The sequence below is a fragment of the Cucumis melo genome, chromosome 3, assembly GCF_025177605.1.
Source record: "Cucumis melo cultivar AY chromosome 3, USDA_Cmelo_AY_1.0, whole genome shotgun sequence".
Taxonomy (NCBI): Eukaryota; Viridiplantae; Streptophyta; class Magnoliopsida; order Cucurbitales; family Cucurbitaceae; genus Cucumis; species Cucumis melo.
Window position 1 is genome coordinate 7996233 of NC_066859.1, and position 15570 is coordinate 8011802.

The following is a 15570-nucleotide window of genomic DNA, read 5'->3' on the forward strand; positions in this document are numbered from 1 at the left end:
TAGATGGTAAATTCAGAGGAATTTATTCAAAGCCTTGCTACACAAGTAGTCTTGCAATTTAATTGTAATTGAAATGTGTGCACATTAACTTTGAAAAGTTAAAACAATAATTTAATTAGCTTAGTCATAAACAGCAAAACCTTGTAGTAAATTGCATATATAAAGCTCAATTTCTAATGAGATTGGGGTAAAAAAGCCAAGCATGGTAAATATTAAAAAAACAAAAGCAAGGTAAAATTGGTTTAGAACTTAAAAGGACTAATTATTTGGCAGCAAACTTTTCCTTGCGCAGTTATACTGGTTTATGTCATGATGGTGCTCTAACAATACCAATCAAAGGACAGTCTCAACATCACATGGTTCATGCAAGAAGAGATAAATTGCATATTGTCTCTCTCACAATAGGCTTCAATATATTTTTGTCCTGCAGATAAGGCGAAGGTCTAATAAGTCTTAAAACTTTCAATTTTATCTCTAATAGTTTCTTAAATTAAATTTTCAATTTTGTGTACCAAAAACCTTTTCGTTAAACTTAAAATTTTGTATCCCATTATTATATTTAACCTAAAAACAACAATTCAGATGCTTAATTACCTTTTTTATGGAACTCTGTTGATTGCAATTTTCCTCTGCTGCACACAAATGAGAATTGAGAGCTACCTAGGACTCCAAAAGGTATAAGGACCTACACACATTTACACAAATCTGAAGTTAGATTTAGATATAAAAGATGTAAAGGATTTGGAATCCAATTCTAATAATTAAGAAAACTGAGGGTAATAACAACAATAGCTTCCATCAATTGAAGCAAATTCTTCAATGGTCAAGATGATGTTTGAACTCTTCTGCTGACCAATGGAAATGTCTCCAATTGATATTCAGCTTCAAACTCTTGCTATTGGATTTAGATCGTTTCAAAGTAAAACACTACAGAACTGAATTGCCTTTGATTGAGTTACTTCTTATCAAAGCCTTCTGAAAAGTAATCTCTTCACATTCTCATTATTTATCCCAAGTTGCTTGAATCAAATTCCCATTCTCGATTTTGATTTTCTTTCACAACCATATCTCTGATTGGTAATGTTGTTTGGTTCGTTGCTCTTTCTTCTGACAAGTCCTAAACCCAACATATTAATCACAAGGATGGTTATTAAGGCTCTACGTTATTGTTTGAACTCCTCCAATAAATTTATTTTTTCTGTCCATTTAGCTTATTTGACAATACTATATTTCCATTGGGTTACCTTCTCGGCTCATACTACTCAAGTTTCACTTAATCTCTTTGCAATGATAAAAGGGTACTCTATCATGTATCCTATTAGAATATGTTAAGGGGGTGTTTAGAGTAACAGATGGAATAATGAACTTCAAGGACTTGTAAGTTTAGAGAACTGTACATTCACGAGGCCCACATTATAAGGAGTTAATAAAGTATACATTATGTCTGTTTTTCCAACTCTATCACTTCAAGGTTGAGCAAAAGTGGTAATGGCTAAATTACCCATTTTTGTTGCAATTTATTTATACTAAATACCGTTGAATAAGGTGAGGAGTATCTTAGATTTGCAAGCCTTTGAATAAGTAGGCCACATAAATGTGTTAATAATGTTTTACCGCATCGCCGACGCTGGGATGAATAACTCTTCATCTCACGATGCTGCGGTCCAATGCCACTGCCCAGCCACCCACCTCTGTCACCTCGTCATCTTCGTTCGTTGATCTTGGAGAACCCTCTCCAAGACATAACTGCCTCAAGAAAGCTCTCAACAAGGATTGAGAACAAGTCCTTCACTTGCGAGTTCGACAGAAATAGTAATGGGAAAGAGATTCGGATATCAGAAGCTCACCAAATCAAAACTTACATGCTCACAGGAGAGGAAACTAACATTGTTTGGTTTATTAATTCTCTCGAGGAAGTCTTACAAGCCCCCAAGAACCCCAAAAAATTGAAGTCTTTGAAATGGAGGTCTTATCTAGGTACAACAAATGACTAACAAGAGAGGATGCTTCTTAGAAGTCACAAAAGTATTGAAATTTGGAAAAAAAAAAAAAGAAAAGGAAATTTAGTCATTCCTCCTAGCATTGATTTTAAAGGATGTTTTAGAAGCATGCTGCTCGATTTCCTGAATGTATGAGAGAGCTCAAGGACCCTCCCAGTTGAAAGGAGAAATTAAACATGTGCTCAAGGACCAAAACCGCAAACCATCCCCCATTCGATCCTCCTCTGGACATTACGTTCCCTGCCTTAACATCCAACCGCTTACGAGCTTCGATTAGTTGCCTGCACAAAAAGACAGAAACATTTACTCGGAGGGCATATTGATTGTCACCAAACATGACTTCCACGATGGCTAGAGCAGAATCGATGTCATTGAAATGCAGACCCAATGTTCCTTCGTCACAACCCTTTCCATCCTCATGATAAAGCCCTGCTCAAATGCCCAAACCCAAACGATGGCTAGACTTCTCACGATGAATAAGGGATGGGCTACTTATATGCCTCTAACGCTGAAACTGGAAACATGGGATCCAAAAATACATGGAAGAATGCTGGTTATGTCGTCTTATGGTGGATGGATTAAATTAAGGAACTTAGCTCTGTATTTAGTGAATGCAAATATCTTTAAAAAGACTGGTGACGTGTTTGGTGGGTTTTTGGACTTTGCTAATGAGAACTCCAGTCTTATCGAATGCTTGGAAGTTGTCATTAAAGTTAAAAGGGAATTATTGCAGATTTATTCCTACCGAATTTGAGTGGTTAAACGGTCCTGAATCTTTCCTGGTGCAGGTTATGACTCCTCTTATCATCTGTCATCAACAGAGTGGCCGAAAATCATGGCTCTTTCTCACAAGAGCAAGCTGCAAGATTCTACTAAAGGCGTAAATGGGTTGGGCGTAAATGGGTTGGGTTGGGTTGAGGGACATTTTCAACCCAACCCATATTTTCGGGTTGGTTGAGTTGACAACCCGAATAACCCATATTATATTCTCAACCCAATCCAACCCAACCCTTAAAATATGGATTGGGTTGTCGGGTTGTATTATTATTTTTTCATTCTTGATGTTTGTATGGTTTAAAATTGCTGTACGATGTCGATAAACACTCATATCCAAAGTTTCAAACATCTATAAATTCAAAGTTTCAAATATCCATAAAAGTTCAACATTTTTAACATTATCCATAAATAATAAAATATCTATAATATAAATATAAATAAATAAATATATATATATAAATTATTAATTCGGGTTGGGTTGGGTTGACCCGAATTTTTCAACCCCCAACCTGAGACCCAACCCAACTCATATAATATGAGTTGGGTAGTCCGGGTTATCGGGTTGTTCGGGTTATTCTTACACCCCTAGATTCTACAAACGGCCCGATAGCCCACACTCAAACTCGATTGACATTTGGAAGATGGAGAGATTGGAGACCCACTTGGCTGTTGATGTTAGGACTCCTCTTATCGTCTGTCATCAACAGAGTGGCTGAAAATCATGGCTCTTTCTCATAAGAGCAAGCTACAAGATTCTACAAACGGCCCGATAGCCCATACTCAAACACGATTGACATTTGGCAGATGGAGAGATCGAAGACCCAGTCGATTGTTGATGTGACAATGGCTTTTGGTCTTAACAGTACAGCGATGGAGCATACAAGAAAAAGTCAAATTCTTCTCCAAGGTGATTCATTCAGTCGTAAGAATAAGGTAGAGCAAGTTGAAGTTTCGATACTTGAAATAATTGAGGAATCGAAGACAAACAAGAAGATTGTTGAGCATCAAGTCGAGAAACAAAAACAGATATCGGTGATGAAGAGCACAATCGACGGAGGTAAGATACCGACAAAAAGAACCAAGAACGAGGTACAAATGGAGAAAATAGAAACTGAAGAGAAAGAAAGGGATTGAAACAAGTTCGAGTTGTCGGTGTTTAGTGCGGTGTTTAGTGTAAGTAGTTCTGTTGGAAGCGTTTTAAATGGTTATCAATCGTTAGAGGAACACGATGCATTCAAGGATGACTTGGAATTGAGGTAGAGGCTATTGTTGCGTTTTCGATCAGTGAAGGAAGTAGATGTCAGTGGATGATCTTTATCAATCAAACAAGAAACAATTGTGGAAGGTCGGTGAGAATTACCAATGAGATCCAAAACGAAGACTCGAGTGAAAAAAAGTTGTTTAAGGAAACATAAAATGGTTGGTTGCGATGGAGAATGAAGAGGTCGAAAGTTGTCTAGTTCCGATGAAAAAAGAAGACGTCGGCAATTGTCTGGATGCGAAGGAGAAAGAAAACGCGGACAAGTGGTGATCTATGGCTGTCCGAAAAACTGATTTGGAATTGGTGTAAATCGCGTGAAGAAGAAGAAGACCTACGGTTGCTCAAGAAACTGATTTGGAATTGGGGTGAATCGCGTGGAGAAGAAGAAGAAATCACCCATGTGATGCTAACGCCGTGGCAAAAGGTGATAGGAAAGAAGGTTAAGACAAGAGAAATAAATCCTAAAATCTTGAATCTTACTATTTCAAATGGACTTCAACTTATTTTAAATAAAACAGTGAAAGCCCATCATGCCATAGATGAAGTGGGTGGTGAATTTCAAAAATGGGAGAGAAGGAAAACGTGCCTAAGGGAGGGTTTCGAAAATGAAATGGACGGCTATATGATTTGGGTTTTTATGGTCTTAATCAAGATTATGGACCTAACACACGGGAGAAGAAGAGTTTGAAAATTAAATACTAGATGGTGATATGCATAGGGTTAAGTATGATTTGTGGGCTGAAGGAACTTATTTTGGACTATAGGCTTTAGCTGAGAGGAAAATTCTTTCTCAAACTTGAAGAGCATATCGATGGGAATGGGTGGTGATTAAAAAAAAAAAAAGAAAAAAGGGTCAATTTTGTGATCATATTGGTAAACACACCTTGAGGACAAGGTGTTTTGAAGGTCGAGTAATGTTAGATACCTAATACTAGGGTAGGGGTATAAAAGTAATTATATATTTAGGTAGTTACATGGAAGTATGCTTATAAATAAAGAAGTTGGCGAGGGAAGGAGGGCAGGGATTTTTTTTTTGTTTTTTTTGGTTGAGGAAGTTTACAACATTCCTTAAAAGAAAGGAAGGGTAGAGGGTTAGGGTTTCTTTTAATTGTTATCGAGTTCCGTGCAATTTTACTACTGTTTGTTTGCTTATATTAGTTGTTTATGGATTGAATTATCAGTCCTTTCTCTGTGATTTTCATATTATATCAATATACAGTTGGTGTTCTATAAAAAATGCATCACTATTGAGGATCCTACCATTAATGAGCCTAGTTTCTGGGAAGTTCCAATGGACATCTTTATTAAAGAGAAGACCCATTCTCCTAAACTAGATCAAACTATAGCAGTGAAGGTTAGCACTTCCTAAGGCATTAATGGCGTAGTTTCTGGATGATTGAATGGCTTAATAGCAAAACTTTTGGTTCAAAAGAAAATGTCCTTTAGAGACGTGCCACTAGAACTCTTTTGTAGTGCATTTGGAATGAGAGAAATAGTAGAATTTTTTAAGATGAGTCTAATTCTTTTGATTCTTTTTGGACTATGGTTCAACACAACTTCTTGAGGGAGTACCAATTGCATCAAACACTTTTGTAATTGTAGCCCTTTTATGATTTTTAACAATTGAAAAGTCCTTATTCACTAATATTTTCCTTCAACCCTTGCCCTTAGATTGTCTTCTTCTATTCTCATGAATACAATTATATGTTTCTTATAAAAATAATTAATAAATAAAATATACATGATATTTTTAGTAGTAGGACCTACAAGTTCACAAAATTACGCTTCCTAACTTATGCTCCTCAACTCCTTGGTCCAAAAACCTCCTTAGTTCCCTCAAGTGACTGTGTCAACATATATTTTTTTTCAATCTATACGAGTGGCAACAATGTTAATAAGCCAAACCGCATAATGCTCTAATACAAGAATGAAGTATCCTTAATATTGAAAGTAAAGATGTAGAATACAGATTTACATGAAAACCCTAGTACAAGGATAAAAACCACGATGTTGATGTTTCTTATTATTTCCTTATGATAATAAAAGTACATTGAGGAAATATTTATAGACAACATGAGCTTTATTAAAAGAATAAAAAAATTAAGGTAAAGTAAATCACGACTACCCTTGGGATTTCAACATGACCCAAACCCACCCCCTCAAGTTGGGATGCAAATATCAAAAAGACCCAATTTGCTAACACACAAATCAAAGTTTTGTCTAAGGAACCCTTTTGTGAGTATATCAACAATTTATTGGCTTGAAGGTATGTAAGGATGCAAATGCTACCATTGTCCAGTCTCTCTTTGATAAAGTGTTTATCAATCTCCACATGTTTATTTTTGTCATGTTGGATCGTGTTATTGACAATGTGTTAGACCACCCGATAATTTTACAATACACTAGAAAAAGGAAGAGGGGAGTAGCACATGTAAAGGAGGGACCACAGTAAGGGAAGTCGGTAAGTATAAACAGAAGAATAAAAAGAGATGGAAAGTTAGTTAGAATTTGGAAGTATCAATTTTATTTCATCTTTGAGAGAGAAGATACCAGAACAATGGAGAGTTTTATGTATTTCTTGAATTGATACTTCTATCAATTCGATTTTTCTTTACCATTGCAATATCGTTTCATTACTGGAAATAAAAGTGAATAGTTCATTGATTCTGTGTTGGAAATCGAGTTCCATCATATTGGAATCAGAGCTCCAGGGAAAACAGAGGAAAACGACGAAGAAGGTTAAAGAAAGATTTGAAGAAGTGGATCAAGATTTCTCTGGCATCTGAGTAGAACTTCAGAAATTACCAGTAATCGAAGAGAATTTATCTTCAATGGCAAAGAATATTGAGCAACTAAGCTTCTAAAACGAGAAACAACAACAACAACAACAAATGATGTAGAAATACATTGAAGGTATTATCAAGGAAAAATCTGTGACGACGCGAGAAACTGAAGGATCGTCAAGTAGAATGAAAACGAATGAGAATAAGGTGGGAGCAAGTGAAGTGACGATACTCGAACTGGCTGAAGAATCAAAGACAAGTAAGAAAAAAGAAGAGGAGAAGACGACTAATTGAAGCAAACTTAAGAAAGTCAAAATGCTTGTTTTCAGCGAAGGTGATCCAGACTTGTGGCTGTTTCTAGTGGATCTATATTTCCAGATCCATAAACACCGATTATGAGAAAATGACTATAGCAGTGATCAGTTTTGATGGACCAACACTCGATTGGTACCGATCACAAGACGAATGCGATAAATTCAAGGATTGGACGGATTTGAAGTTGCGACTTTTATAACGTTTCCGATCAATCAGAGAAGGCTCAATTTTATAACGGTAGATTTTTTTGCAATTAAGCAAAATTCAACAATATTAGAATATCGGAATCTCTTTGACATATTAGTGATACCATTATCGAACTTACCTAAAAAATTTATGGATGAAACACTTATGAATGGATTAACTCCATGGATCAAAGCGGAAGTTGAATTATGGAAACCTGTTGGGATGGCACAAATGATGAGATTGGCCCAAAGAGTGGAGAACAGGGAAATCATACAAAGGGAAACGAACCTTGTAAAATACTCGAGAGGTAAATACCTAATCCACACTTCAAATTCTACTAAACCTAACATTTCTGTGAATACGAACGAAAACAAGTCTAGAACATTATTTCCTATGAGAACCATTACACTGAGAGGGGTTACGACTGGGGAGAATAGAAAAGAATGACCAACGAAGAGGCTTTCTGATGCTAAATTTTAGGCTAAAAGAGAGGACTATGCTTTCGATGTGATGAAAAATACCATTCAGGATACAAATGCGAAATCAAAGAACAAAGGGAATTAAGAATGTTTGTTGTGAGGGAAGATAACCAAAAAGAAATTATAGAAGACGATAAATATGGGAAGAAGAAGTTAAATGCGATTGAAATCAAAGAAGAAATCAAACCAGTTGTATAGTTGTGCATAAACTCTGTAGTTGAGTTGTCAAATCCAGGAACCATGAAAGTTAAAAGGGAAAATCAAGGGAGAAGAAGTTGTTCTAACTGATTGCGGAGCTACGCATAATTTCATCTTTGAGAAGATAGTGGCAATTACCTATAAAGGTGTAGGAAACCTCTAATTATGGAGTAATATTAGGATCCGGAACAACCATTAAGGGGAAAGGAATATGTGAGGCTCTGGAACTTTTGTTGAACGAATGAAGAGTAGTAGAAAACTTTCTACCATTGGAACTAGGAGGAGTTAATGTCATCTTGGGGATGCACTAGCTTTACTCAATAGGAGTCACCAAGATGGATAGGAGAAATCTCACTCTAACTTTTTTCATGAGAACAACATAGTGGTCATAAAGGGAGATCCAAGCTTGACAAAAACCAGAGTTAGTCTAAAGAGTATGATGAAGACATGGACAAATTTTGACCAAGGATATTTGACTGAGTGTAGAGCCTTGGAAGAAGGAATCTTTTTTGCAGATCTATATGGAGTAGATAAGGATGTTTTCGAATAGCCTGAAGAATTACCACCAAGGAGGGAGATTGAGCATCATATACATCTTAAAAAAAGGACTGATATAGTAAATATGAGACTATAGTTATGCTTATCAGCAAAAGGTAGAGATGGAAAAGTTGGTAAATGAAATGCTATCTTTGGGAGTCCTTCGACCAAGCACAAGTCCTTACTCAAGCCCGATATTATTGGTGAAGAAGAAAGACGACAGTTAGAGGTTTTGTGTCGACTACAGAGCATTGAATAACATCACAATCCCATATAAGTTTCTCATCCCTGTGATTGAGGAATTATTTGACAAATTAAATAGAGCAACTCTATTTTCTATGATAGATTTGAAAGTAGGGTACCATCAAATTAGAATGTGTTATGATGACATAGAAAACACCGCATTTAGAACACATGAAGGGCATTACAAATTTTTCGTTATGCCATTTGGACTAACTAATAACCTTTCAACGTTTCAGTCCCTCATGAATACTATATTTCGATCATATTTAAGCAAATTTGTCTTAGTGTTCTTTGATGACATATTGATATATAGCAGGAATTTGGAAAAGAACCTACAACATCTGGAAATGGTATTAGAAGTACTAAGGAAGCATGAACTTTATGCAAACAGAAAGAAATGTACCTTTGCCTATTCAAGGATAGAGTATGTAGGCCATATCAAATTTGGAAGGGGAGTGGAAGTGGGCTTGGAGAAAATCAGGCAATCAAGCAATTGTCGATTCCTACCAATGTGAGGGAAGCCAGAGGATTTCTTGGACTGACGAGATATTACAAACGATTTGTCCAACATTATGGAACGATAGCAGCCCCTCTAATGCAACTATTGAAGCTTGGAGCATTCAAATGGACAAAAAAAGCTCAAGAAGCCTTCTTGAAGCTACAGAATGTCATGATGACATTACCAGTATTAGCTTTGCCTGATTTTAGCCTATTGTTTGAAACTGAGATCGATGCTTCAGGCTATGGAGTAGAAATAGTGTGAGTACAAAATAAGAGACCAATAGCCTATTATAGGCATACTTTGGCAATGAGAGATCGAACTAAATCAGTTTATGAGAGAGAATTGATGGCGATTGTGCTAGCTGTGCAAAGATGGAGGTTGTATTTGTTGGAAAGAAAGTTTGTTGTGAAAGCGGATCAACGTTCCTCGAAGTTTTTGTTGGAGCATAGGGTAATTCAACCACAACATCAAAAATGGATAGCTAAGTTTTAGGCTATTCTTTTGAGGTTGCATACAAGCCCGAGAAGGAAAATAAGGCTGTTGATGCCTTGTCACGAATGCCATCTTCAGTGCATCTCTATAATCTTACTGCCCCAACGTTGATAGACTTAGTAGTGATTAAAAAGTGGAGAAGGATGATCATCCAAGGTAAATAATTTCCAGATTAAAGAAGGAAGAGGAAGTGTGCAACTATTCACTACCGCATGAGATGTTAAGGTACAAAGGAAGATTGGTGATTTCGAAATCTTCATCCACCTATCGTATTGCACACGTATTACGATTCTATCTTTGGAGGCCATTCTGGATTTCTACAAACATATAAAAGGCTAATTATTGAGTTATTTTGGGAAGGTATGAAGCTTGATGTAAAGAAATATTGTAAAGAGGGCTTGGTATGCCAACAAAACAAATCTCTTGCCTTAACACTTGCAGGGCTATTATTACCACTGGAAATACCAAATAGTGTGTGGAATGGCATATCAATGGACTTCATTGAAGGATTACCTAAAGTAGCAAGGTTCGAGGTAATATTGGTAGTAGTGGATAGGTTTAATAGCTACGCTCACTTTCTGGCCTTAAAGCATCCTTACAATGCTAAAACAGTAGCTGATTTGTTTGTGAAAGAGGTAGTGATATTGCACAGATATCCTCAATCCATTGTTTCGGACAGAAACAGTCTTTTTGAGTAATTTTTGGAAGAAATTATTTCGTTTGGCAGGCACAAGCTTGAACAGAAGTTCAACATATCACCCCCAAACAGATGGGCAAACAGAAGTGGTGAATAGAGGGTGGAAATATATTTGCATTCTTTCTGTGGGGAAAGGCCAAAATAATGGATAAGGTGGCTACATTAGGCTGAAGACTGGTATAATACCACATACCAAAGATCTTTGGGAGTAACTCCCTTCCAAGCTGTATATGGTTGATTACCATTCCAGGTAATCTACTATGGAGATAAAGGAACACCAATTTCAACCCTTGATGAACAATTGAAGGAAAGTGATATTGCACTGGATGCACTAACAAATCATCTTAAAGTTGCACGAGAAAAAATTAAAATGTATGCGGATCTTAAAAGAAGACATGTTAAGTTTCAAGGGGGAGATAGTCTCTTAAAGATTCGTCCGTATAGACAAGTGTTATTGAGAAAGAGGAGAAATGAATCCAAATGAGAAGCATACAAAGTTCTTTGGTCCATATCGAATAATTGAAAGCATTGGACCCCATCTTTGACTACAATTCATTCTATTTTTCATGTATCTTAACTTAAAAAGGTGCTAGGAAAACACACTGATATGCAGGAGATAGGACCATATATGTCCAAAAATCATGAATAGAAAGCAGTGCCAAAGGAAATGATACAGAAGCAAGGAAAGTTTTGATAAGCTGGAAAGGATTACCAAGACATGAAGTGATCTGGGAGATTTATGATGACTTCCAGTAATCGTTTCCTTTCACCTTGAGGACAAGGTGGATTTGGAAAGAGAATATAATGTTAGACCATCGATAATTTTACAATACAGGGACCATTGTGAGCGAAGTCGGTGAGCATAAATAGAAGAATAAAAAGAGAGGGAAAGCTAGCTAGAATTTGGGAGTATCAATTAATTTTCATCTTTGAGAGAGAAGATAACAAGATAGTTTAATCTTTCTGAACCTCAACTCTTTATCGGGAGTTACTTTTAAATACCTTAACATTATGTTAACTGCCTCCATGTAATTTTCATAAGAAACCTGCTGAACTGTGTGCTCATCGCACCAATGATGTCAGGCCTAATGTGAGGTAAGTAAATTAGATTTCCCACAGGTTTGTATTCTCAAGTTTGGCATGAACTCAATGAGCGTATTAAAAGAACGACATCCCACTATATCTGTTTCAGTTAATAAATCAAGGATGTACATTCTCTAGGACATAGAGATGCTCTCTCTGGATCTAGCAACCTTCATCCCAAGGAAGTACTTTAGATTCCCCAAGTCCTTAATTTCAAACTCATCCCCCATCTTCTTTTTTAGTTGGATGATCTCAACGACATCATCTCCAGATAGTACAATGTCATCAACATAGACAATCATAACTGCCATTTTTCTAGCCTTGGAGACTTCTATGAACAAAGTGTGATTGGAGTGCCTCTGATTGTACCCATGAGACTTGATGAAAGTGGTAAACCTATCAAACCAAGCTCTAGGTGACTGTTTCAACCCGTACAAAGACTTTCAAAACTTGCAATCCCGATTATCAAATGAGCTTCAAATCTTGGAGGAGGATTCATATACACTTCTTTTACTAAATCTTCATTTAAGAAAGCATTTTTAACATCAAGTTGATATAGAGGTCAGCCTTTGTTCACAACAACTGACAACAAAAATCTAATAGTGTTGAACTTTACAATAGGGGAAAAAGTCTCAGAATAATCAACTCCATAAGTCCGAGTGAACCTTTTGCAACTAACCTGGCCTTATTTCTGTGGAGAATACCATCTATTTTGTACTTGAGTGTAAACACTCATTTGCATTTCATAGTCTTGTGTCCCTTAAGAAGTGTGTAGAGATCCCATATCTCGTTCTTTTTCAGGGCTCTCATTTCTTCCATGACAACAGTTTTCCACTCAAAGCACTCTAATGCAAGGTGGATATTCTTAGGTATCGAAGTAGGGTCAAGGCTAACAATGAAAGCTTTGAACCAGGTGAAAGGTTCTCGTATGAAACATAGTTAGAAATCGAGTGTTTTTTACATAACTTGGTACCTTTCCTCCACGCAATAGAAAGATCAAGAGATGGATCATACTTGCTAATGTTTCCGGGATGGTCCTATTGGTTTTGTTTTTAGTAGATTCTGCAATGACCTCGTTCTCATCAACCCCGTCCTCTCTATCCGTAATGACCTCATCAACGCTACCCTTCTCAACCATATTTTCAGGGACAATTGCCTCAAAACCGTTATTCTTAGACCCAACATTCTCACCCACCTTACTGTCGATATGTGTGTTAGCGAAATTCATCTCGGATCTATTATTCTCACTCATTCTATTATTAATATGTGAGTAAATGGAATCAATCATACCTTGATCTCGTAAAGGTTCAGAATCATGAACCGAAGTTGACTGAACAGTAAGAGATCCAACTTCCTTTATGAGATTCCTCCTATAGTTTTCCAAGGAACTTGGTCTGTAGGTAGGACTGTACATTGAGAATTTGGGTTAGGTAAGGTACCCAAAGTAGGAAAGTTAGAATCTTCACTCGCATTCTCCCCCTAAAGTAGGCTAACAAGAAAAAACGGGTAGTCCTTAAAAAATGGACAAATCATTTACATGAAGAGGGGTGGAAGCATTTATAGCCCATTAGTGCATAGCGTACCCAACAAACACGCAAGCCTGGACCTGATGAGTGTATTTAGTTGAGTTAGGGCCATGGCTATGAACATTAGGTTGTGCATACTAACACCCGAAGGGGGACACTAAAGATGAGAGGGGTGGAGGGATAGGACTCCTTTAAGACATTTTAAGGGGGTCCGAAGGTGTAGGACACAAGAAGACATTTAATTGATAAGATAAGCTGTAGAGAACAACATCGCCCCATAGATAAGAAGGAAAGGAAGTAGACAACATAAGTGAACGACAACTTCCAAAAGGTGATAGTTCTTTCTCTCAACAACCTTATTTTGCTAGGGGTGTAAACACAGGAACTTTGGTAGACAATTCTTTTAGAGGACAAAAACTTGTTAAGGGTGTGATTTTGAAACTTCTTGACCATTATCACTCCATATGATTGCAATATTTGCATTGAATTGTGTTTCTACGGTGTGATAGAAGTCCTGGAATATGGAGGTGACCTTGAATTTGTCGGAGACGAGGAAAATCCAAGTAAAATAGGTATGCTCATCAATGAAGGTAACAAATCACCAATTTTCAGAGGAGGTAGTGACCTTGGATGGTCGCCAAACATCACTATGGACAAAAGTGAAAGGTTAGGTTGGCATATATGGTTGTGAGGGAAATGAAATTCAATGTTGTTTAGTTCGAATACACGCATCACAAGATAAGGTAGAAATATCAACTTTAGAAAAAAAAATGAGGAAATAAGTGTTTCATATATTGAAAATTGGAATGGCCTAAACGAAAATGTCACAGCATACAGTCTTTTTCAGAAGTAGTAAAATATGAAAATAAAAGACTAATCCTAAAAATGCTACTTGAGAAGGTGTCATCATCGAGCAGGTAGAGTCCCTTACTGTGTCGAGCAGTGCCAATGATCCTCCTCAAGCTTAATTCCTCAAAAGAAACAGAATCATGTAAGAACGTTGCTTTGCAGTTTAATTTACAAGTTATCTTGCTTATAGACAGTAGGTTATAGAGAATTCGAGACACATGCAACACATTGTGTAAAGTCAAATCTTCAAAAGGAAAAAAAATTCCCTTTTACAGAAATTGGAGCTAATGAGACATCTGCAATCTGTGTTTTCTCATTACCAGCATACAAAATATAGGACACAAAATGTTATAAGGAAATTGTCAAATGATCGATGGAGCCATAGTCCAAATTCTAGGGATTCTTCCCATCAACACTTGTAAGATGAAGGACTGACGTATATCTAACTATGCAATAGCTCGTAGTGTTGTCGGACTAAAATCCCCCAGTGGTTGAGAAGAGCTAGCAGACTCACGCACATAAGCTCACCCCTTGTTCTGTTAGTCGTTGGAAGGACATTTCTAATCTCTTGGGGGACGACCATGCAATTTCCAACACTGCTCCTTAGTTTGCCACTATTTTTTGTAATGTTTACTAGGGATTGGTTTTCTATTGTGCTTCTCACTCTGATGACTAAGGAGCTTGCAATAAAGGTAGCAAAATCAGTAGTGGGGTTGTCAAACTACTCATAGCACCAGTACGATCCTCCTCAAGACGAGTCTCAAAACAAACCTCTATTAGGGAGGGTATAGATCTTTGGCCTAATATATGCCCATGGACAACATCGAACTTAGGGTTGAGATCGGCAAAAAAAACATATATCTTGTCAACCTCCTCAATCTTTGAGTACTATATGCCATCACTAGGACAAATCCAAACAATTTCTCTATATAGATGCATTTCCTGCCAGATAAAAGAGAGTTTGCTAAAAAAGGATGTCACATTCATTGATCCCTTTTTGCATTTGTGAAATTGTTTTTGCAGAGTGTATAAACGAGAGGCAGTTTGATGCTTAGAATACAATTTTTTAGTCGTGTCCCAAATATCCTTAGCAGTTACAACATACAGTAAAAGCTTGTCAATTTGTGGTTCTATATTATTGATCAATTTAGAACGAATAAGACAAATCCTCCTATTTTCAATGTCGTTCCTCACAGTCTCCAGCGTAGAACGAGGTATCTCCTCTATCAAAAAACCAAACTTGTGGCACCCTTCAAGGTTCATATTAATAGATTGGGGCAATAAAAAATAGTTGACCATTCAATTTTTCCCCTGAAAAATATCATGCAAATTGTGTCATTGAATTAGACACATAAGAAGAGGACAAAGCAAAGATCAAGGTTATTAGATTCTCATAATACACATAAGGTCAAACGGGTGTTGGACAATGTCTCTAACATTGCATAAATCGCTATAATTTGTTGTTGGAGCATGTCCAATTGATGTTGAGCGATACTAGGAGATAGACCTTGCCCATGGGCTATTAACTGCATTGAGGACTCACCCACTTCAAAAGTTGAATGGGCTTAGGGATTTCCAACCTCGAGGTAGCCACTAGAGTTTGCTGCTAACCCAGCAAGACAGAGCAACCGAACCAACAATA

The 15570-nt window shown here is 36.9% G+C and overlaps 1 long non-coding RNA gene across 1 annotated transcript; it reads right to left on the reverse strand.

Moving 5' to 3' along the window:
* LOC103504087 (uncharacterized) lies at nt 1–2688 on the reverse strand. The gene is made up of 3 exons (XR_007819789.1): nt 1615–2688; nt 595–685; nt 1–424 (listed from the first exon to the last, which is right to left on the reverse strand). It is a non-coding gene; the product is annotated as an uncharacterized LOC103504087 (long non-coding RNA).
* Nucleotides 2689–15570: the final 12882 nt, after the last annotated feature.